This window comes from Pogoniulus pusillus, chromosome 13 (genome assembly GCF_015220805.1).
Source record: "Pogoniulus pusillus isolate bPogPus1 chromosome 13, bPogPus1.pri, whole genome shotgun sequence".
In the NCBI taxonomy this organism is placed as follows: Eukaryota; Metazoa; Chordata; class Aves; order Piciformes; family Lybiidae; genus Pogoniulus; species Pogoniulus pusillus.
Window position 1 is genome coordinate 29,328,739 of NC_087276.1, and position 24,023 is coordinate 29,352,761.

Consider the following 24,023-nt stretch of genomic DNA (forward strand, 5'->3'; position numbering starts at 1 on the left):
ATCCAGTGATCAAACATGCACAGGAGCTAAGTGATCTCACTACACAAGCAAAATGAAACTGTTTTCAGCTCTCCCATAAGTGGGTCTGGCATTTCATTTCTGCAGCAGATACCCAGCACCCTCCTATCTATCAATATAATTGTAGTGAAAGTCGAAGCACACTTTGCCTTTTCTTCAGCAGCATTCTCTGCTCTGCTCTTTTCTTTTAATGACTGCAGGGACCTCAGGAGTTCTTCAACCTTTGTAGTCAACAAAGCAGCGAGTCCGCAGTTGGCTCCAAACCTTTCAGTTTTGCCTGCAGCTACAGCTGTCCAAGTGAGACTTTTGTCAGTCTGGACTCAAGATTTTATGCATTATTGATGGCCAAATACAGCCATACAATATTTAGTAGGTTTAGCTACCTTCACATTGTGTAAAGTTTTAATCCTTCCTCTTCCATTTGTGGCGCACAGACACACACACAAAAGGAGCAGCTTAATACTTGCTTAGGTTCAAACTCTATCTATTAGTCAGCCCTGCTGTGGTTTTACAGTGAGAGGATAAAGCTGCACAGCACAGCTCCTTTAGGGGGAAAAAATATTGTGCTGAAGTGTGTTGTTACCTACAGAACAAAACATTTGACATGTCTAAGAAATAGAAGGTTAAGAAGTTCCCCAGAGAGTGGCAATGCTCATGCCTGGGCTTCTCTAGTTCTGCTGATCTCCTCTTGCTACCACACTGCTGCAGCTGAGGGACAGCACTGATCTCCTCTTGCTAGCACACTGCTGCAGCTGAGGGACAGCAGTGATCTCCTCTTGCTAGCACACTGCTGCAGCTGAGGGACAGCAGTGATCTCCTCTTGCTACCACACTGCTGCAGCTGAGGGACAGCAGTGATCTCCTCTTGCTAGCACACTGCTGCAGCTGAGGGACAGCAGTGATCTCCTCTTGCTAGCACACTGCTGCAGCTGAGGGACAGCAGTGATCTCCTCTTGCTAGCACACTGCTGCAGCTGAGGGACAGCAGTGATCTCCTCTTGCTAGCACACTGCTGTAGCTGAGGGACAGCAGTGATCTCCTCTTGCTAGCACACTGCTGCAGCTGAGGAACAGCACTGATCTCTTGTTAGCACACTGCTGCAGCTGAGGGACAGCACTGATCTCCTCTTGCTAGCACACTGCTGCAGCTGAGGGACAGCAGTGATCTCCTCTTGCTAGCACACTGCTGTAGCTGAGGGACAGCAGTGATCTCCTCTTGCTACCACACTGCTGCAGCTGAGGGACAGCAGTGATCTCCTCTTGCTACCACACTGCTGCAGCTGAGGGACAGCAGTGATCTCCTCTTGTTAGCACACTGCTGCAGCTGAGGGACAGCAGTGATCTCCTCTTGCTAGCACACTGCTGCAGCTGAGGGACAGCAGTGATCTCCTCTTGTTAGCACACTGCTGCAGCTGAGGGACAGCAGTGATCTCTTGCTATCCCACTGCTGTAGCTGAGGGACAGCAGAACTGAGAGCAGCATAAGCCACAATGGAGGGGGAAAAGGAAGGTGTTAACCATCAGCCCAGTGATCTCTTCCAAGCCTGTTAGAAAGCTGTGAGCAGAGTGAAGCTGAATTGGAGATTACTCAGTGCATTTTGCCAAAGGGAATGATCTTCCCATAGAACTACCAACAGCCCTTTTGGTTTTTCACTTCAATAGGTCCATTGGGAGGCTTTTAACATTGAGTTCCTTCCCCCAGCCCTGCAAGAAACAATGCAAAAGTGGAGCAATGACAGCAGTTAGAGCCTGACATTAGGGGCAGGTCTTGCATTGCATTCTCACATCAACTGTTCTGCCAAAAGGAGCAGTCACTGCTAAATGCTGATCACCTGAAAGGAGTTCACTTCCCTAAGAGGCAGAGAATAGTGGTGGGGATTTGGTTTGCTTTGCTTTTGTCTTCTACCTGATTAGGTTGTCCTTTCAACTTTCACAGCTTGCATTCACTGTTTATCTTTCTAGCTTGGCCAAAGCCTTCTTTCTTCAGGAATACATTTCACAACTGATCCTCTGCTTTGGGATTTATTCCTTTTTCAATCTTTATCCATTCTTATTGTAAGCATTCTTGAAAAGAAAATAAAAAGGTGGGCTGGGGGGGGAGGGGAAAGGGCCAGCACTGTGAGGTTGGTATTTTCAGAGTGATCCTGCAGGGCTTGGCACACAGACAGCAGCTGTCAGGCCCTCTGATCACACAGGACCACTGTGCTCAAATTCCCCCTGTTGTTAGGCACTTTTAGTTTTTAAAAGGGTTGAATTTGAACATATGAAAGCAATCTGTTGTCAGAGATTGGCAGCTGTCACTAGTGCTGTTGCCCAAGGATCAGTGCTGGGCACAGTCCTGTTCAATATCTTTACTGATGATCTGGAGCAGAGGATTGAGTCCAGCATCAGTAAGTTTGCAGATGATATCAAGCTAGGAGCAGGTGTGGAGCTGTTGAAGGTAGGAGAGCCCTGAAGGGGGACCTTGCCAGGCTGCATGGGTGGGTAGAGGCCAATGGGATGAGATTGAACAAGGCCAAGTGCAGGGTTCTGCACTTTGGCCACAACAACCCCAAGCAGCACTACAGGCTGGGAACAGAGTGGCTGAGAGCAGCCAGGCAGAGAGGGACCTGGGGGTGCTGGTAGAGAGTAGCTGAAGATGAGCCAGCAGTGTGCCCAGGTTGGAAGAGATCTCCAAGATCATCCAGACCAACCTAGCACCCAGCCCTGGCCAATCAACTAGACCATGGCACTAAGTGCCTCAGCCAGGCTTTTGTTGAACACCTCCAGGGATGGCGACTCCACCACCTCCCTGGGCAGCCCATTCCAATGCCAATCACTCTCTCTGACAACAGCTTCCTCCTCACATCCAGCCTAGACCTGCCCTGGCACAGCTCCAGACTCTGTCCCCTTCTTCTGTTGCTGGGTGTCTGGCAGAAGAGGCCAAACCCAGCTGGCCACAGCCTCCCTTCAAGTAGTTGTAGACAGCAATGAGCTCTGCCCTGAGCCTCCTCTTCTGTGAGGAGGGACAGCAGTGAGGTCTGCCAGTATATTTTCATTACACCCAAGACCTTTAATAAACCAGCATTTTATTTCAAGCCAAGCACTCCAAAAATTAAGAACTGCCAGAATTAGAACTGCCCAATGTGACTTCAGTTTGGCCCCACTGTATACATGCATGGTTTTAATTATGCCATCAGACAATATTTCATCCACAGGACCCTTGATTAACTTTCATTCTGAGCACGCTGCAGTTTTTAAATACCAGCTCAGCCACAGCCCAGAAAGATGCATTGGTTCTAGTTTAAAGCTTCCTAGAGACTCAAACACCTAACAGAACCAACACATTAATAGGATGCCTCCCCCTCTCCCCTCCTTTGGAAAGAAAGGAATTGGATGTAGAGAGGGAAAGGGGTAAAACACCCAAAGAAAATAGTCTTGCTTCCATTTGGAAGTTAGAAGACAAACCTTAGCAATGAATGAAAGGTATTTAAGGTAGGGGAGTTACAAAGGGAAGGGAAACAAGATACAGAAATATATATATGTGTACAACCAGAGTGATGGCAGTGGATGGAGGCAGAGTCAGGAAGGGCTTGGGTGGGATGATCACATGGCAAAGCAGGGGCAGCAGGAACAAAGGTGGTGATTTCAGGCAGGCAGGGAAGGAAAAGAATGAAAGCAACAGAAAGCTCCTCTGTTTTTGTAGGGGACTAGACAGGAAGAAGGAGTGGGCTAAGCACTACATCTGGGGTCAGGCTCAGACCACCCCCAGGAGAAGTGAGGAAGACCTGGGGTCAGGTTCAGAACACCTCCAGAAGAAGCCAGGAGGACCTAGTGTTAGGTTCAGACCATCCCCAGAAGAAGTCAGGAGGACCTGGGGTCAGGTTCAGACCACCCCTAGGAGGCTTAACCCTTTACAAAAGACAACAAAAATGATTCAGGACTGCATTTAACCTGATGTTTCTACAGCTCTGGGGGAAGAAGTGCAACAGCTGTGTCTAACACGAGGTGGTCACCCTTCATCATGCAAGAGAGGTTAAGAGAGATGATTCATACTGCTCTGCTATGTATCTGTGGGCCTTCTCTGGACACATCCCAGCACCTCAACATCTCTCTTGAATTGAGGAGCCCAGAACTGGACACAGTACTCAAGGTGTGGCCTGAGCAGTGCTGAGCACAGGGGCAGAAGAGCTCCCCTTGTCCTGCTGCCCACACTGCTCCTGAGCCAGGCCAGAGGTCCTTTCCAACCCCCACCTCTCCATGAGGCTGTGATTCTGACCTTACCACTGCTGGGTTATACTGCTACAAGATGAACAGTGTTCAGTTGCACTCCCTTCCCACCTCACATACAGCCTCACATGAGGCTCTTTGATTGCATCAATACAAAGGTTAATATCAACCTGAGGGACTGCTGATCATGTTAGCCATGGGATAAATGATTCCAAACTGGCACATGACTTTCCCTCATTAGTTTACTGCCTGACTTAAAGCAGATGAATAAAATGATTAGTTAAAAATAAGGGAGAGAGGGAGCACTTTAGGTGGAACTGAGGAGTATTTTATTGCTAACCAAGCAGTGGCTGCTCTGAGGGTGGCTGTTTTATCTCCTCACAGCCCCAACAGTAAAGCAAGAGCTTTGCCCTGTCTTTTGAGTCATAGAATCAAGCAGGTTAGAAGAGGCCTCCAAGTTCTGCCAGCCCAACCTAGCACCCAGCCCTACCCAGTCAACCAGACCATGGCACTAAGTGCCTCATCCAGGCTTGGCTTCAACACCTCCAGGGACAGCAACTCCACCACCTCCCTGGGCAGCCCATTCCAATGCCAAGCACTCTCTCTGACAACAACTTCCTCCTAACATCCAGCCTAGACCTGCCCTGCCACAACTTGAGACTGTGTCCCCTTGTTCTATTGCTGCTTGCCTGGCAGCAGAGCCCAACCCCACCTGGCTACAGCTTCCTTTCAGGTAGTTATAAACAGCAATGAGCTGACCCTCCTCTTCTCCAGTCATGCCACTTACTCTCTGCAGCTTCCAGCAACAATTTTGGGCACTAAAAGAGGAGAAAGTTAAGGAAGAGTGGAAGTTAAGGAGAGCCTGGCAAAAGGGGGGAAAAAAATCCACCATATTAGTGTAATAATTTCCCTGGAGGGAAGAATTAAGAAGGAATAAATATGCTGTCCTCCTCCAAAGACACCAAGACTTTGAATCAATAGCCCACTTCTTTTGGCTGTTTTCTTTCAGCTAACTGGAGATGAAGACAAGATTGGTAGTACAGCCAGCACTGTGCATAGAGTTTAGAGCCTCTAATCAAAGAGTTACCAAAAAAAAACCCCTTTGTTCCCACTGTTTGAGTTACTGGAACCCTCTATAGTTGAGACACTCATTATTTTCATGTCCTGCAACCCTGGCAAAGCTGGCAGGCCGACTTGCTAGCTGGTTTGTACCTAGAATTAAGTCATCACATTTACATCACAAAGAATGAATGTGTTTTAAACAGCTTAATTCCTTCCCTCACTCTCTTAAGCAGCAGACAGCATGAGAAGCGCCCACTGTAGTTGCTCCATTTGTTTTTGAAGGCTGGGAAGGGAAAAACCATAAATCCACTAATTAACAGAGAAACAGCAATATGTGGAATCTGGGCTCTGCTGCAAGCAGCAGGACTTTTGCCAGCCAGGGCACCCACTGAGCTTAACAATAGTTGATGGAAAAAATGGGAATAGCTCCATTAGGAGTTTGGAGTGAGAAAACAAAGTCACTTGGCAGTTGATTACAGTGGAGCTGGAGGATGGATCAATGAAACAGAGGTTATTTACCTGGCATGCTAAGTTTTGCAGCAGTAACACTGCCACCGTGACTGAGAAGGTGTAGTAGAGATTCACTGCTCTGCAGTCTTACTGGTTCAGAAAGCATCTGGCAGGAAACCACAGAGCTCAGCTCTGACAGTAGAGGCTTCAGAGCAACATTGCATCTGCTGGGCTTAGCTTCACACAACAAGGGGAAGGGAAGGGAAGGGAAGGGAAGGGAAGGGAAGGGAAGGGAAGGGAAGGGAAGGGAAGGGAAGGGAAGGGAAGGGAAGGGAAGGGAAGGGAAGGGAAGGGAAGGGAAGGGAAGGGAAGGGAAGGGAAGGGAAGGGAAGGGAAGGGAAGGGAAGGGAAGGGAAGGGAAGGGAAGGGAAGGGAAGGGAAGGGAAGGGAAGGGAAGGGAAGGGAAGGGAAGGGAAGGGAAGGGAAGGGAAGGGAAGGGAAGGGAAGGGAAGGGAAGGGAAGGGAAGGGAAGGGAAGGGAAGGGAAGGGAAGGGGAAAGGAAAGGAAAGAGGAAAGGAAAAGAGAAAGGGAAGGGAATGGATAAAAAGCAAAGGAAAGGGGAAAAGAGAGGGGAGAGGAGAGGAGAGGAGAGGAGAGGAGAGGAGAGGAGAGGAGAGGAGAGGAGAGGAGAGGAGAGGAGAGGAGAGGAGAGGAGAGGAGAGGAGAGGAGAGGAGAGGAGAGGAGAGGAGAGGAGAGGAGAGGAGAGGAGAGGAGAGGAGAGGAGAGGAGAGGAGAGGAGAGGAGAGGAGAGGAGAGGAGAGGAGAGGAGAGGAGAGGAGAGGAGAGGAGAGGAGAGGAGAGGAGAGGAGAGGAGAGGAGAGGAGAGGAGAGGAGAGGAGAGGAGAGGAGAGGAGAGGAGAGGAGAGGAGAGGAGAGGAGAGGAGAGGAGAGGAGAGGAGAGGAAGATGAAAGTTTAGCAGTGATAAAACCCCAAGTAGAGTCTGCCTCACCAAGGGACAACATTGCAGCCTCACCACCTGCTTCAGTTTCCCAAACATCTCCTAAGTGGCCTAGCTAAGGTGTCTCAGACGACAGACAACTTCATGTGATTTCAGTGCAGCCCTGGAAACATGAGCCAAAGCCAGAACAAACCTTCACAGGCCACCAAGAGGTCTCTAATGAAGTTCCTGCAGTTGCTGTGCTCATCAGTGCTGAAATGCCAACATTAAGAGTGACAATTTGCTCCTGAGCAGGAAGTGGCAAAGACAGAACTCAGACACTTCACAGCCTTCATCTTAGCTTGGTCCCAAGACTTTTTTTTTTCTGAAGCAAACAATCTATCCACAGGATGCAAATAGGAAGACCAAGGGGTGGCATAAAACAACGTTGCAGATCCATAGGCTGCTAGGCACAGAATCTGTGGCAGACAGTTCAATAGCAACCAGAAGAACCATGATTAATAATTGATTGTGTTAATGTTTACTGTTAGACATTTTCTTTGTGTTTCTGCAAAAGCACCTGTTTTGTTTGAACATTCTGCCTCTGACAAGCTCCTTCATAAATATTTCTGCTTTGCAGCATAAAAAATTTAAGCTCTTAATTAAACTGTCATTGATGGTTTATGGCAATAAATGCCTTGGAATAAATGACAGAGTTTAACAATAGGAGCACATTGTTACAGGGATGATCACTGCTGAGGTTCATGGGGAGGCTGTAGCCAGGTGAGGTTGGGCTCTGCTGCCAGGCAAACAGCAACAGAACAAGGGGACAGAGTCTCAAGTTGTGCAAGGGCAGGTCTAGGCTGGATGTTAGGAGGAAGTTCCTGGCAGAGAGAGTGATTGGCATTGGAATGGGCTGCCCAGGGAGGTGGTGGAGTTGCTGTCCCTGGAGGTGTTGAAGCCAAGCCTGGCTGGGGCACTTAGTGCCATGGTCTGGTTGATTGTATAGAGCTGGGAGCTAGGCTGGCCTGGCTGAGCTTGGAAGTCTCTTCCAACCTGCTGGATTCTATGATTCTGTGGTAGTGTCTTCATGCTGCTCACAAGGAAGACTTTTTAACCACTGGGCTCTGAGGATTGTTAGTTAAAAACTGCTGATGGAAAAAGAAAAAGATAAAAGAGTAGGGGAGGAAAGGGACTGCCTGACACTCTGCATTGTGAATATTCAGGCACTTCTGAGGAGCAGAATGCTGCCTTCTATTGCTCAGTAGACCCTTCCTTCCTTGATTTAGACTTTCAAAATCAGAGGCCTGGGTTTTTCCTTAGCTATTAATAGTGGGGTTTAGAATTTGGATTTCTTTAAAATTAAAAGCTCTAGAAATGACTCCAGAGAAGTTCAGTGTAATGGACAAGAATTATTCTGCCCCTGTGCTCAGCACTGCTCAGGCCACACCTTGAGTGCTGTGTCCAGGTCTGGGCCCCTCAATTCAAGAGAGATGTTGAGGTGCTGGAAGGTGTCCAGAGAAGGGCAGCAAGGCTGGGGAGGGGCCTGGAACAGAGCCCTGTGAGGAGAGGCTGAGGGAGCTGGGGGTGTGCAGCCTGCAGCAGAGGAGGCTCAGGGCAGAGCTCATTGCTGTCTGCAGCTACTTGAAGGGAGGCTGTAGCCAGGTGGGGTTGGGCTCTTCTGCCAGGCAACCAGCAACAGAACAAGGAGAGACAATCTCAAGCTGTGCCAGGAGAGGTCTAGGCTGGATGTTAGGAGGAAGTTGTTGTCAGAGAGAGTGATTGGCATTGGAATGGGCTGCCCAGGGAGGTGGTGGAGTTGCTGTGCCTGGAGGTGTTGAAGCCAAGCCTGGCTGAGGCACTTAGTGCCATGGTCTGGTTGACTGGCTAGGGCTGGGTGCTAGGTTGGCCTGGATGATCTTGGAGGTCTCTTCCAACCTGCTTGATTCTATGATTCTATAATTTTGCTACTGAAGTTCTTCTCTACAAGCAGACAAATTTCTTCACATGAAGACCCAAGAGTATTTAAAAATAAAACCAAAACTACCTTAAAAGCCACAATCCTTTTAATAGGATGTTGCTTCTCCACTGAGCTGAAAAGAGTGGCTTTGAGGGGAACAAGCACTGAACCAGAGGTGTACATTAGAAGGTGTCAGCTGTCCTTCCCATTGTCATTCCAGACATCTCTGAGGAGCAGAAGCATCACCCCTTGAAAAAAACTAAAAGCAAGCTTTCATTTTCATTTAGATATGTTCTAGTTTTGAAGTGTGGATGTGAGCTCTTTGGTTAAGAATAATTTCACCTCGTGGATGGTCGAGAATAAAGCAACTGCAACAAACACTCACTGTCAGGAAAGCCTATAGAGGGACAATATATGCCCTTGCTCCACCCAGAGAGCTTGCTTCTGCTTCTCCAGCAGCAAGAGGATGCTGCAGTGTTGCGCAAACATCAGGGAGAGGGACTGCAGCTGCACTGCAGATGGAGAGCTGCTGGAACTTTGCAGTTAGTTTGCACTCTGAAAGTTTTCCAGCCAGATTATAACCAAAAGGAGAAAGAACTTCCCCTAACCTCATCTCCCTCCACCTCATCCACCCAGCACTACTGGGACTGTTCATCACAAAGCAGATTAGAAGCCTTTAACCTTATGTTCCAGCCAGTCTAAATATTTCCTGAGGCCATTTTGTGTTGCTGTCTTCTATTCATTGGCAGGGTAATTAACAGCAAGGACAGCTACACACATCATCATTTTGCTAATTCACATGCTGCCCTACAGACTGATGCCATAAACATGGAATCAGAGAATCACTGAATGGTTTAGCTTGGGAGGGACCTCAAAGCTCAACCAGTTCCAGCTCCTTGCCCCAGGCAGGGACACCTCCTACTAGAACAGGTTGCTCAAGGTCTCATCCAACCTGGCCTTGAACACAACCAGGGAGGTTGTGGAGCACAGAATCACCCAATGTGGTTCTGTACTCCACAAACTCCCTGGGCAGCCTGTGCCAGGCCCCTCAATTCCAGAGAGATGTTGAGATACTGGAACATGTCCAGAGAAGGGCAATAAAGCTGGTGAGGGGCCTGGAGCAGAGCCCTGTGAGGAGAGGTTGAGGGAGCTGGAGGTGTGCAGCCTGCAGAATCATAGAATCATAGAATCAACCAGGCTGGAAGAGACTTCCAAGGAGGCTCAGGGCAGAGCTCATTGCTGTCTACAGATACCTGCAGGGAGGCTGTAGCCAGGTGGGGTTGGGCTCTTCTGCCAGGCACCCAGCAACAGAACAAGGGGACAGAGTCTTAAGTTGTGCCAGGGAAGGTCTAGGCTGGATGTGAGGAGGAAGTTGTTGCCAGAGAGAGTGATTGGCATTGGAATGGGCTGCCCAGGGAGGTGGTGGAGTCGCCATCCCTGGAGGTGCTGAAGCCAAGCCTGGCTGGGGCACTTAGTGCCATGGTCTGGTTGATTGGATAGGGCTGGGTGCTAGGTTGGATTGGACGATCTTGGAATTCTCTTCCAACCTGCTTGATTCTATGATTCTATTCTGTGCATCTGGACTTAATAAGTCAGTGTGGTCCTAAAGCAACCATTTCTCCTAGCAGAAACTGAGGTTTATCCAAGTGCTTAAGCTTTGACCACCATCTCCCAGCAATGCTGAAGGGAAGTACTCCACTGGAAAAAAAGTCTTTTGTATCTTCTCTTTCCCATTAGGCAACTTCTGTGTTGAAAATGCAGCATCAGAAAATACAAGCAAAGCAACACCACAAGGTTATACAAACTCATCCTCATCCAACTTAAAATCAGGTCATCTTTTCAGGACACTCTTGAAGGAGCAAGGGTACCTTAGGAGACCACGATTGAATGCGTTCCAGCAGCAGGACTAATTAAGGTTGTTGCTGATCTAGGTGGAATCTCCACAGACTCCTGAGAATCTATTTACTCTTTCATAAAAGTTTCAGTGAAAATCGAGCTCCAAGTAGTCCCCTGGGAGCCTGTGAAGTCACACCCAGGTAGAAGTTAGCATTTCTTCTTAATATTCATGCAGTAGCCCTCCTCATCTGACCTTCACTCTCTGCCACTGCCTTGTTCCAACATGCACAGTTCCACTTTCCTTTGTGAGTAAAAAGGGAAGGGAGGGGAGAGCTGAAAAGGAAACATTTTCCAGCTTTGTTTTCACATGAAAATCTTTCTCATCAGCTACTTCCTACTGGCTGCTTTTGGATAGTTCCAGCATTGTCCATATGGACATCTTTGAAAGACAAGTTTAGAACGTTTTAGGATGTAAGCAGATGTGATGGTTTGGGTGTTCCCTGCCCCCACCACACTTTGGAAAATCATCCAGGCTAGAGTCTGGCTCTGGAAATTGAATGGAGCTTATAAAATCATAGAATCAACCAGTTTGGGAGAGACCTCCAAGCTCAGCCAGCCCAACCTAGCACCCAGCCCTATCCAGTCAACCAGACCATGGCACTAAGTGCCTCATACAGGCTTGGCTTCAACACCTCCAGGGACAGTGACTCCACCACCTCCCTGGGCAGCCCATTCCAATGCCAATCACTCTCTCTGACAACAACTTCCTCCTCACATCCAGCCTAGACATCCCCTGCCACAACTTGAGACTCTGTCCCCTTGTTCTGTTGCTGGTCACCTGGCAGCAGAGCCCAACCCCACCTGGCTACAACCTCCCTTCAGGTAGCTGCAGACAGCAGTGAGGTCTGCCCTGAGCCTCCTCTTCTGCAGGCTGCACACCCCCAGCTCCCTCAGCCTCTCCTCATAGGGTTTGTGCTCCAGGCCCCTCCCCAGCCTTGCTGCCCTTCTCTGGACACCTTCCAGCACCTCAACATCTCTCTTGAATGGAGCAGCCCAGAACTGGACACAGCACTCCAGGTGTGGCCTGAGCAGTGCTGAGCACAGGGGCAGAATAACCTATATACAGTTACATACAGCAATAGACAAGGTAAAAGGTAAGGCAGAAACACTACAGCCCTTCCAGAAACCTGAGTCCCCAGGAGAGGTTCTCAACCACCCTTCCACCTTCTCCCACCTCTCTCTACCTCACCCTAGATGTTGCCTTCTGCCCAAGGAAGATTGGAGGGTCAGCCAGGGGGGTTAGGAAGCAGGTGGATTAGTCACAAAGGCGACAGGTTAGGATAGAGAGAGAAGCACAGCCCACAAAGCCCAGAAAGCAACTCCCCTATATAGGTTTGTGCTCTGGTTCTTACACATCTCAGCAAGCCTGTGAGTGAAGTAGACAGCACCATTGTTTTCTTCTCACAGCCTATAATCTACTTCTTCTCACCAAAACATTCTAGCTAGCTTCAAACTTGCACAGCAGAGCTCAGTTGAGGCAGGGTAAAGGTTGAAGTAATCTTCCAAGGCCCTTTTTAAAGATTAAATATTCGTTTCCTATTCTTGCTCTGCAGATAACCCCAGCATGGAGTGATGCAAAAACCAGGAGATGCTTGGCTGAACTTCTCATTAACAAGGACATCACTATCTGGATGATCTCACTCTCTTCCCCTCTCATGCTGGGAGAGAAGGACACCACAACAGACAGGAAAAGATATTCCAACACTTGATAAAGCAAACCAGCTGTTTAGTTAATTAGTAGCTGCCACTGGGCTATGTAGATACCAGGTTTGTACACAGGAGTGGCAGGTAGCTGCCACTGGGCCAGGTTTGCACGCAGGAGCCTTGGGCTGCCCGGGGAGGTGGTGGAGTCGCCGTCCCTGGAGCTGTTCAAGGCAGGACTGGACGTGGCACTTGGTGCCATGGTCTGGCCTTGAGCTCTGTGGTAAAGGGTTGGACTTGATGATCTGTGAGGTCTCTTCCAACCCTGATGATACTGGGATACTGTGATACTGTGATACAGGGACAAGACTGAAGGCAGAAGTGTTTTCCAGAGCCACCACAGCCTGCCAGTGTGATGCTGGATGAAGGATTTAATGAGTGTGCTTCAGTTCCCCCATTGTTGAAACAAAGCTTCCCAGCTCTCGAGCATCTCAGCTTGCTTAAAGACAGGGACCCCTCGCTGTGGGCTTGTACAGTAGCAGCCACTGCAAGCTCCTGATCACTGTGCATAGAACCATGGAATCATGGAGAGGTTTAGGTTGGAAGGGACCTCAAAGCTCAGCCAGTTCCAACTCCCTGTCATAGGCAGGGACATCTCCCACTAGAACAGGTCACTCAAGGCCTCATCCAGTCTGGCCTTGAACACCTCCAGGGAGGTTGTGGAGCACAGAATCACCCAAGGTGATCTTTGATCACCTTGGGTGATTCTGTGCTCCACAACCTCCCTGGGCAACCTGTGCCAGTGTCTCACCACCCTCACTGCAAAGAGCCCTTTCCTAACATCTACTTTGAATCTCCCCTCTGCCAATTTAAACCCATTCCTCCTCATCCTGTCATTACAAGACCTTGTCAACAGTCCCTCCCCAGCCTTCCTGTAGCCCACTTCAGACACTGGAAGGGCACTCCAAGGTCTCCTTGAAGCTTTCTCTTCTCCAGGCTGCACAGCCCCAGCTCTTGTAGCCTGTCCTTATAGCAGAGCATCTTGGTGGGCCTCCATAATGACATTGCACATACTGCTCACAATTAGGTCAGAGAGCTACTCAAGGTTTTGTAGTCACTAATTTAGTGTTCATCACAGGCCTGAATGAGGCAATTAGTGCCATGGTCTGGTTGATTGGCCAGGGCTGGGTGCTAGGCTGGACTGGACGAGCTTGGAGACCTCTTCCAACCTGCTTGAGTCTATGATTCTATGATTCTATAATGGCTTTTAATAGTCACAGTGGAGTGTATCACACTCAAAGCCACCAGGCAGTGCAAGTAAGACTGAACTGGTAGCTTGAACTAGGAGCTAGAAACATAGCTCCATCTTGGGCTTCCTTACTCCTAGCCCTGCACCACAGAATCAATCATAGAATCATAGAATCAACCAGGTTGGAAGAGACCTCCAAGATCATCCAGGCCAACCTAGCACCCAGCCCCATCCAGTCAACCAGACCATGGCACCAAGCAATCAACTCTCTCAATTACAAACATTTGACTCCCACTTAAGGTGTTTGCATACACCATTTCTTCTCCACCTCAGTTATCCACCAAGCTTCCCGAGGACAGGGTGTGGAGACAAAACCAATAAGGGACTGTGAAGGACTCAGATTCTGTCAGAAGAGAGAGACTATGCAGCTGGTCATTAAAAAAGAGGAAAACAAAAATAATGAAAAAAGGAAAAACTAGTTGAAGAGTCATTAAAACTGGTAGCAAAATGCCTTGTCTGAGAGGAGAAACCAACAGAATAGAGAAGTCATTGAAGTCTGCCATAGAGTCACAAAATGGTTTGGATTGGAAGGAACCAACCCAAACCAGGTGGTGAGAGGCTGGAATGGGTTGCCCAGGTGGTTGAGGCCCCATGGCTGGGGGTGTTTCAGGCCAGGCTGGATGGGACTCTGGCCAGCCTGATCTAGGGTAGGGTGTCTCTGCTCATGGCATGGGGGTTGGAACTGGCTGCTCCTTGTGGTCCCTTCCAACTCTGACTGATTCTGTGACTCTGTGAACCTCCAAAGGTCATCTAGTCCAACCCCCCTGCACTCAACAGGGACATCTGCCACTAGATCATGTGGCTCAGGGCCCCATCAAGCCTGACCTTGCCCTCCACTAGCTGTAATGAAACAGAGCAAGCAAACCACCCTGTTCTGTGTGAGGCATTACCCTCTGCTGCTTTGCAGGGCTTACAGCTGTGACTCCATAATGATGGCTCTGGTATTGCAGGTACCTGAGGATTCCAGTCAGTAGCAAATACTTTTACTGATGCCTACCTACTAGGCAGTAGAGGAAGTGTAGGAGTTAGCAATCTCTGAACAGTGTTTGCTTTTAATTAGACCCTTCCTCTGCACCTTGTTCAGCACCTGGAAGGATGAGGCCATCAAAAAGGCATTTGCAGGCCGTGCAGTGAGGAAGGAGGATTTATACCACACAGCAGAGGGGATAAATCAAGCCCATGAAAGACGCTGCTTCCAGCTGTGACGTTAGCCATACTGCTCTGGAGAAGCAGCAGGAACTCTCCTTTCCCTGTGCAGCTGCTTTCAATATGCAACAAAATGGTTTAAATGCCTGAGAAGGTACTAAGGATGCTTTCAGGAGCTGCCACATTAAACGTTTCATTTGTTTTAAAGAGAGAAGAGGTGCATCAGGCAATGCAGATGGCTTCTTGATAGGCAGGAGAACCATAGCTGACAAAACTGTTCTGCTCTACTCTTGTCACTAAGAAATAATCTTCTTGGAGTAACCTGTGTTGCTCCAAAGTGAATTAATCTCATCTTTGCTAAGCTTTTCCTTCCTGGGAATCTGTTTCCTGAAATAGAAGTCACAGCATGGTCTAGTGGCTGCTCCTCATAGCAGGTGCATTAACAGACCTGTGCATCCAAGCAGAGCTGATGGGAACTGCTGCACACCTTCAGAGACCACCTGTCTGCTTTTGCTGATAAAGCCACTTCCAGCTCCTCTTCAGTTTCCCCTAGCTGAGCTTGCTGGGGAAAATATCCTGCTCTGAGGATGCCTTTTAGTGTTGAGCAGGTTCTAGAAACCAGCTGAATCTCCTCAGCTGGCTTTTCCCCTGTTACTTGCTCTGGCAGCCCTCTCATCCCTTGGGCAGAGGTGTTCTAACAAACAGGACCTAGAAAGCCTGCCAGCAAGAGAGCAAGAAGTGCCTTAGCTGATGGCTGTAGGCTAGCATTTTTCTTACCTTTTCCAGTCCTATCACAGAAGGAGACCCAAAAGAACTGTTTGCAAGCTGGCAAGCACAGGCTTGCTCTCACAGGAGCATAAGAGATGAGATAGGGCTGAGCAGCCAAACTCACAGTATCACAGTATCCCAGTATCATCAGGGTTGGAAGAGACCTCACAGATCATCAAGTCCAACCCTTTACCACAGAGCTCAAGGCCAGACCATGGCACCAAGTGCCACGTCCAACCTTGCCTTGAACTGCCCCAGGGACGGCGACTCCACCACCTCCCCGAGCAGCCCATTCCAGTGTCCAAACCCTAACCCAAACTCATCCCAGCCTCTCCTCACATGGTGACAGCTAAGGACCAGACCCAGACAGATAAGCCAAAAGGAACCTTCTGAACTCTTTGCTAGACCAAGAGACCTGAATGAGGAGAGGCTGAGGGAGCTGGGGGTGTGCAGCCTGCAGAAAAGGAGGCTCAGGGCAGAGCTCATTGCTGTCTGCAGCTACCTGAAGGGAGGCTGTAGCCAGGTGGGGTCTGTCTCTTCTGCCAGGCAAACAGCAACAGAAGGGGACACAGTCTCAAGTTGTGGCAGGGGAGTTCTAGGCTGGATGTTGTTAGGAAGTTGTTGTCAGAGAGAGTGATTGGCATTGGAATGGGCTGCCCAGGGAGGTGGTGGAGTCACCGTGCCTGGAGGTGTTGAAGCCAAGCCTGGCTGAGGCACTTAGTGCCATGGTGTAGTTGATTGCTTAGAGCTGGGTGCTAGATTGGCCTGGATGATCTTGTAGGCCTCTTCCAACCTGCTTGATTCTATCATTCAATGAATTAAATATCTCACAGCTCCAAGTCCAGGTGGGAGAGCTTCTAAAATGCTAAGACCTCTCAAGAGCCTGGTGAGCTTTTAGATCAGATTTATTACATCCTTGCAATCACCTACCTACTCTTTCCATCTCAGTATTGCTTGTTTAAATAAACAACCAGCATGCCTTTGAGTGTCATTTCACCCACTGCATGTGCAGCTACACAGCTGAAGAGGCAGGAAAGAGAATAATAGCCAACTGATGAGGGAAGAGGCAAACAATAAATAAGACCAAAAGAAAGAATGAGCACCCTTAGGGTTGTAGTCAGCATCCAGCTGAGAGGTCTGTGTGGTACAGAAAAGATTATTTACATTAAACTGTGAATTTGAAAAGTAATATCATAGAAGCCTTCCAGCTTCAACTATTAAAGAGAAAAGTAATTACAAGCATTACACAAATGTTAAATGGTTTGCAAACAACTGAAACATTTCTCTCTCCCTAGCAGGGTGTTTTGCAAGCCCAAGTTTCTCCTCCACGAGTAGGGAGAGTTCTGGCGTTCATTTTAAAATGCAAATGTTTTAATAGGCTTCTTTTAATATATATGATAATGAGCTTATAGATGAGGCACAAACCACAGGGCAAGTAAGGAGATGTCTTGTCAACAAGGGCTGGAATTCAGAATCATTAGGGCTCTTTAAAGAAACACCCTTGCTCTGAAATAAAACCCAAGCGCGTCCTAATGCTTCAGCTTCACACTGCTCCGTGTGACATTTTTTCCTCATTAAAATGAAGAATGGCACAGCCAGAGTGAGCCCCATCTTTTCTGCTTTGTGTTCTGTAGTTCAAAAGATGTCTCCAGCAAATTGTCCCAGGGAGACAAAATATGAAGCACCTTGAGTGCTGTTCTGCATGCAATTAATTTCACAGCCTTTGGAAGTTGCTCGTGCGCTGTGGTGACCAGTGAAATAATAATTAGTTGCTCTTCATTGTTCCCCTCTTGCTCACTCTCTCTTCCCTGCAACCTGTCACATCCTGTTTAACTCTGCTTGTTGCTCTGGGTGTCAATTCAGTTACATTGCACAGATTGTTCACCCTTTGACTTTGGAAAGTTTGAAAAGCAAAGAACCAGACAGGCCTGGGCTAGCGGAACTCAACGAACGGTGACCAACCCACTGCCCTTCTGAAAGCACAGCAAGTAAACAACAGGTATGGTGTCCTGGGTTTGGGCTGATCCCTCCCCCGGGAAGAAAATTCACAACACAAACCCCCCTACTTTTTTGAAAGTCAGGGAAAGAAGAAATTGTATTTTCTTATAGTATAAGTATAACAATGTAAAGAGAGATAATAACTAGAGAAGGAAGGAAAAAGGAAAAAAACCCCAATACAATAACCTTAAGGGAGATGGGGGAGGGGGTCAAGCGGCAGTGAAGCAGCAGAAGCAGCAGTAGCCAAAACAGCAGCCGGGGAAGATAGGCGAAGCTGAAGCAGCCGAAGCCAGCGGGAGAAGGGGGAGAACAAACTGTGCTTCTAGACATTAAGTTCTTGATGCTCCAATGAAATTGTATTAATTTATCTATTGTTGCCATTTATGTGGCCTATCCCTGGAATGTTCATCTCTCCCCTATGTCTGAGCTAGAGGATCAGCTCAAACGGCCACATATGGTCATTGAGCAAACACCAGAGAAAATAGGGCAAGTTTCTGAGTTCATTGCCCATTGGGTTGGCACTTTGCAATCCAGAGAGATGCTTACTGCTTTAAGAGGCTTTCTCTTTAGCCTGCAGCAGAGGAGGCTCAGGGGTGACCTCGTTGCTGTCTACAATTACCTGAAGGGAGGCTGTAACCAGGTGGGGTTGGGCTCTTTTGCCAGACAACCAGCAACAGAACGAGGGGACACAGTCTCAAGCTGTGCCAGGCAAGGTCTAGGCTGGATGTTAGGATGAAGCTGTTGGCAGAGAGAGTGATTGGCATTGGAATGGGCTGCCCAGGGAGGTGGTGGAGTCGCCGTGCCTGGAGGTGTTGAAGCAAAGCCTGGCTGGAGCACTTAGTGTCATGGTCTGGTTGATTGGCTAGGGCTGGGTGCTAGGTTGGGCTGGCTGAGCTTGGAGGTCTCTTCCAACCTGGTTGATTCTATGATTCCATCAAACCATAGCTTAAGTTGCCTCTTAAACCTCTTTCTTTGGCGCACACATATGTATATCACTGTGACAAAATACAGTTGGACAGCCTGGAATGTCTTGGATTGAAAACAAGGAAGAAAGAAAGGAAGCAAACAACCAACAAAAGAAACAAACCAAAAAATAAAGGCCATAGTTATTTGTCCTGAAATCTCAGGAAAATCCTAATTAAGAAGGAAGAATGTTGTAAACACCACCACTGGTACAAACTAGGAATGTGTGATATGAAATAAGCTTTCAACACAGAGACTTCAACACTATGTTTTACAGCAGCAGGGGACTAACTTTCAGATTATTCCTTCAAATTAATGAGTTCTTTTTCTATTTTTTAAGGATAACCTTGAAAGGAAAATGCAGTCAAAGAACTAAGCAGGAATCCTCAGTGCAGAGGTTTGATGTTACACACTGAATATCTGAAAATGAGCATACATTCATCCCAAGAGACCCCAGGATGTTTCTTTGTGAGACAGAAGGTACAGCCACCAGTTCATACATTCAACCAATAGCCTCAGCGAAGACTGGTTGCAGAAAAGAGCAGAAAAGAACCAAAACTGCAATTGGAACTCTAGCATTTGAAAGGGAAAATAAAGGAGGGGGGAAAAAACCTCCATGGGCAACCTGTCTCACCACCCTCACTGCAATGAACATTGCTTTGAATCTCACCTCTGCCAGTTCAAGCCCATTCCTCCTCATCCTGTCAATAGTCCCTTTCCAGTCTTCCAGCAGGTCCCCTTCAGATACTGCAAGGCCACTCCAAGGTCTCCTCAAAGCCTTCTCTTCTCCAGGCTGCAGAGCCCCAACTCCTGTAGCCTGTCCTCAGAGCAGAGCTGCTGCAGCCCTCTCAGCATCTTGGTGGCCTCCTCTGGACTCTCTCCAACTCCCAAGTAGAATGCATGGGCTGGTAACTCATCACAGTTAAAAGATTGGCAGGATTTTGAGCATTGGAGACTAAACTTCTCAGCTAAGAGAGAAGCAGCTGAGTTGCACACTTTGCCTCACCTAAGTTCAGTAAGAGCCTTTTCTTCCTTACCACCTTTGCTATTGCTGCCAGGCAGAGCAACCCACTAGATTGCACACTGGGCACACTGCTGCCTCATCTTCAGCCTACTCTCTACCAGTACCCTCAGGTCCCTTTCTTCCTGGCTGCTCTCAGCCACTGTGTCCCCAGCCTGTAGTGCTGCTTGGGGTTGTTATGGCCAAAGTGTAGAACCCTGCACACTGAACCCACAGAGAAAGGGGATTAATACTGCATCATCCCCTCTCTACAGGGCAAACTTTGCTCTTTCAGGGGAGCATGCGAAGAATCTAGAGGGGGCAAGTCTGTGGAAAACTTGGCCCCCAGAAGGGCCTGGAGAATAAATCTTATGAGGAGCAAGTGAGGGAGCTGGGGATGATTAGTTTGAGGAAGAGGAGGCTGAGGGGAGACCTCATTGCTGTCTACAGATACCTGAAGGGACATTGTGGAGGGGCTGCTGCTGGACTCTTCTCACAAGGAATTGGAAACAAAACAAGGGGGAATGGCCTCAAGCTGAGGCTGGGGAGGTTTAAGTTGGACATTAGGACAAAGTTTTTCATGAAGAGAGTAGTCAGGGACTTGAATGAGCTGCCCAGGGAGGTGGTGGAGTCACCCACCCTGGATGTGTTTAAGGGTGGTTTGGATGTAGTGCTTAGAATCACAGAATCAACCAGGCTGGAAGAGACCTCCAACATCATCCAGTCCAACCTAGCACCCAGTCCTATCCAATCAACCAGACCAGATTGGAAAAGACCTCCAAGGCTTAACTGCCCACTGACTCCTGTGTCTTCCCTCTTCAGAGGTTTCAGTACAGCACTGACAGCATTCAAAAAGCTTTAGGTTCTTCCACACTTCTGTCCTCTTTTCTGTTTCTCTAGTCCTGGTAAATCTGTTGGAACACCCAAATTCCCAGATTGTTCAGCAGTGTGTGTGGATATTTTGTGGGCTCAGCTGTGCATATCTTCAAAGCTACACAACTTCAGAGCAGGCAGAGCAGGCACTCCCTTGAAAAAAATCAGAGACCTTATCCAAATTGACATCATAATCATGAAAATACTGTTTGTATTAGCAGACAATGAAGGTCTCTGCTCACACAGTGAAGCTGAATCTATCACATCCTTCTCTCAATTATACCCAGTCAATTTATCTTGTATTGCCATAAAGAAATCTCAAGTCAGAGCAGACAGTTCTCCTCATCTCAGTCGTGAGCATCAGTGAGTCAGGAAGCACAGAGATAAAGCAGGGCTCTAGAGAAAGCTGTAGAGTTGATTTTGTGGCTTCTGACTTGAAAAGCAGCATCAGTGTTGGGTAGAGGGGAAAAAAAAAAGGAGAGAAGGAGAGAAGAGGAGAAGAGAAATCAAGAAAGGTGCAACCCAGTGAGGCAGTGAAAACTGTCAGTCACCCTTCCAGCCATGCCTATCCTCCAGTCACTCACTGGTTTCCCACTCATGCACAGCCATTCCTTGAGGGAAGGAGTGGAGGGTAGGCTGACATTCCACTGGGAGATAATCATTGAACAGTGCATGAATGAATGAAGGCCCTGGGAGTCTGGGGTGATGAAAAGCTCAACAGGAGCCTGCAGGGTGAGTGCAGCCCAGACAGCAACCCTGTGCTGGGCTGCAGCAAGAGCAGTGTGGGCAGCAGGGCAAGGGAGGGGATTCTGCCCCTTAGCTCTGATCTCCTCACACCCCACCTGCAGTCCTGGGTGCAGTTCTGGAGCCCCCAGCACAAGCAGGACATGGAAGTGTTGGAGCCAGTGCAGAGGAGGCCACCAAGATGCTGAGAGGGCTGCAGCAGCTCTGGTCTGAGGACAGGATGAGAGAGTTTGGGCTGTGCAGGCTGGAGAAGAGAAGGCTTGGAGGAGACCTTATAGTGGCCTCCCAGCATCTGAAGGGGGCCACAGGAAGGCTGGGGAGGGACTATTGACAAGTTCTTGTAATGACAGGAGAAGGGGGATTGGGTTTGAACTGGCAGAGGGGAGATTGAAACTGGATGTTAGGAAAGGGTTGTTTGCAGTGAGGGTGGTGAGACACTGGCACAGGTTGCCCAGGGAGGTTGTGGAGCAGAGAATCACCCAAGGTGATCAAAGGGTTGGAACTGGATGATCTTGGAGGCCCCTTTCAGCCTAAACCATTCTCTGATTCTATGAATACAAACAATAAAATGGAAAAGCCTCTGCTTCAGTAAGGGATCTAACTCTCATTCTTGAACAGTGTTTCGGGGCAGTTGGTAGTAATGCACTATGGGAAATACCTTTAGTGTTGATCAAGCTGTGCCAGGGCAGGTCTAGGCTGGATGTGAGGAGGAAGTTGTTGGCAGAGAGAGTGATTGGCATTGGAATGGGCTGCCCAGGGAGGTGGTGGAGTCGCTGTGCCTGGAGGTGTTGAAGCAAAGCCTGGCTGGGGCACTTAGTGCCATGGTCTGGTTGATTGGCCAAGGCTGGGTGCTAGGTTGGCCTGGATGATCTTGGAGCTATCTTCCAACCTGATTGATTCTATGATTCTATGATCTGGGCTTCACTTTACTGTGTATCAACTTTAAATTGAGCTGGTAGGAGAGAACCACTGAGAGTTGTGATTTTCCTTATCAAACCAGTTCTTGAGGCAATAACTGGAAATGGTAGTGGGAGAAGGAGCAGACAATAGAGAATCATCACAATCAACTGCTTGGAGGTGTTTTGTGGGAAGGAATTCCAGTTTGCAAAATCAGTAACAGCAGAAAAGTGATGATCAACATTGTGAGGTTACTGGACATAAGATAAGCACATTGCTTTAAAAAGGAAGATTTGAACCATTGTATTTGGCACACAATAACACAGTAATTGACAAATTGTCCTTTACTGAGGCACTCTAAGAATAAATATCTGTATATGATGAATGGGTGTGATATGGCTATGAGCCTAACTATGGAGGTTAAGGGTTGAAAGAGTAAAGTTCTTATTGAATATTTGGTTCTTGTTTTTCAGATGAAAAGTGTGGTTAGCTAAGGAAAAAAACCCAACAGCTGAAGGTGACAATGTACAATGGAGACATTCTTCAAGCAAATGCTGACAGCTGGGAGTAGAAGAGCCATGAAGAGATATATAAATGGTTGCAGTCATTGCTGCTGCCTTAATCCAGTCTCGAAGATAAATATGGATAGGCTTTCTCTTTTAACATACTAGTCCAGGAGCACAGTTGTATTGGTAGGGAGAGAATTCTGTTCTGGGGAGCACCTGAGACCAAAACAATAAAACATAAAGATATAAGCATTTAAAAGAAACTCAGCTTCAATTTGGAAATAGATAGAATCATAGGATCATAAAATCAAGCAGGCTGGAAGAGACCTCCAAGCTCATCCAGTCCAACCTGTCAACCAACCCTCTCCAATCAACAAGACCATGGCACTAAGTGCCCCATCCATAGAATCATAGATCACATTGGGTGTTGAAGAAAAACCTGGATGGGGCACTTAGTGCCATGGTCTTGTTGATTAGACAGGGTTGGGTGCTAGGTTGGACTGGATGAGCTTGGAGGTCTCTTCCAACCTGGTTGATTCTGTGATTCTATGATTCTGCTGAGAATGCCTGCAAAGGCTCTCCACTCCTCAGTGAAGTTCCCATAAGATAAATAACTGGCCAAAGTGCAGGACTAACTTGTAGGGCACTTGACACCCTATTTTAGCATCAAACTGTCAGGGACTTATTTGCTCCTCACTTATCAGTGTTAATACTTAGTTTATTCATTTAGCCCTGTAAAAGCTTGCACTCCTGTGAGAGCAAATTGTTCTGTCATAGGGTCAGTACTGAAAGACCTAAGGAAACAAAGCTGGCCCTGCTGAGCTCATTTTCACTCTTCTGATTTTGTTTCAGCAGTAAATCAGTGACTAGAATATTCTGGGCCACACTGAGTAATGCACAAAGAGTATGCTAACAACCTCTCCAATAATGAACACTTTGCCTCCCAGCCTTTGCCAATGACCTTCATAATCTATCATCTTAGCTCGAGAGGAGCCAGCAGCCCCCAGCTAGAACCAAAGTCACAGCAAAGTCCCGCAGCGGACAAGATGGGATGAGATTGCTTTAGATCATGCAAGATCAGCTCAAACCATTTAATTGACATTAGTCACCAGCATGGCAGCACTTCACTCACTACACGAACCTTATCAAACAGTTCTGGCCTCTGGAGATCTTTAATGGCCTTTTATGAAAAATGGCTTTGCTTGAAGGTTTATTCCCAGCCTAGCAAGCATGAAAAATGCACTGAGTGTCAGCCAGGCTGTGCCACCTGTTTGAGGCTGCTAAGATGTGAACAGGTGTGTGTACCTCAGCATTCAGCTTAGGGATCATAGCATCATAGGATCAGCCAGGTTGGAAGAGACCTCCAAGCTCAGCCAGTCCAACCTAGCACCCAGCCCTGGCCAGTCAACCAGACCATGGCACTAAGTGCCTCAGCCAGGCTTTGCTTCAACACCTCCAGGGATGGTGACTCCACCACCTCCCTGGGCACCCCATTCCAATGCCAATCACTCTCTCTGACAACAACTTCCTCCTAACATCCAGCCTAGAACTTCCCTGCCACAACTTGAGACTGGGTCCCCTTGTTCTGTTGCTGAGTGCCAGGCAGAAGAACCCAACCCCACCTGGCTACAGCCTCCCTGCAGGCAGC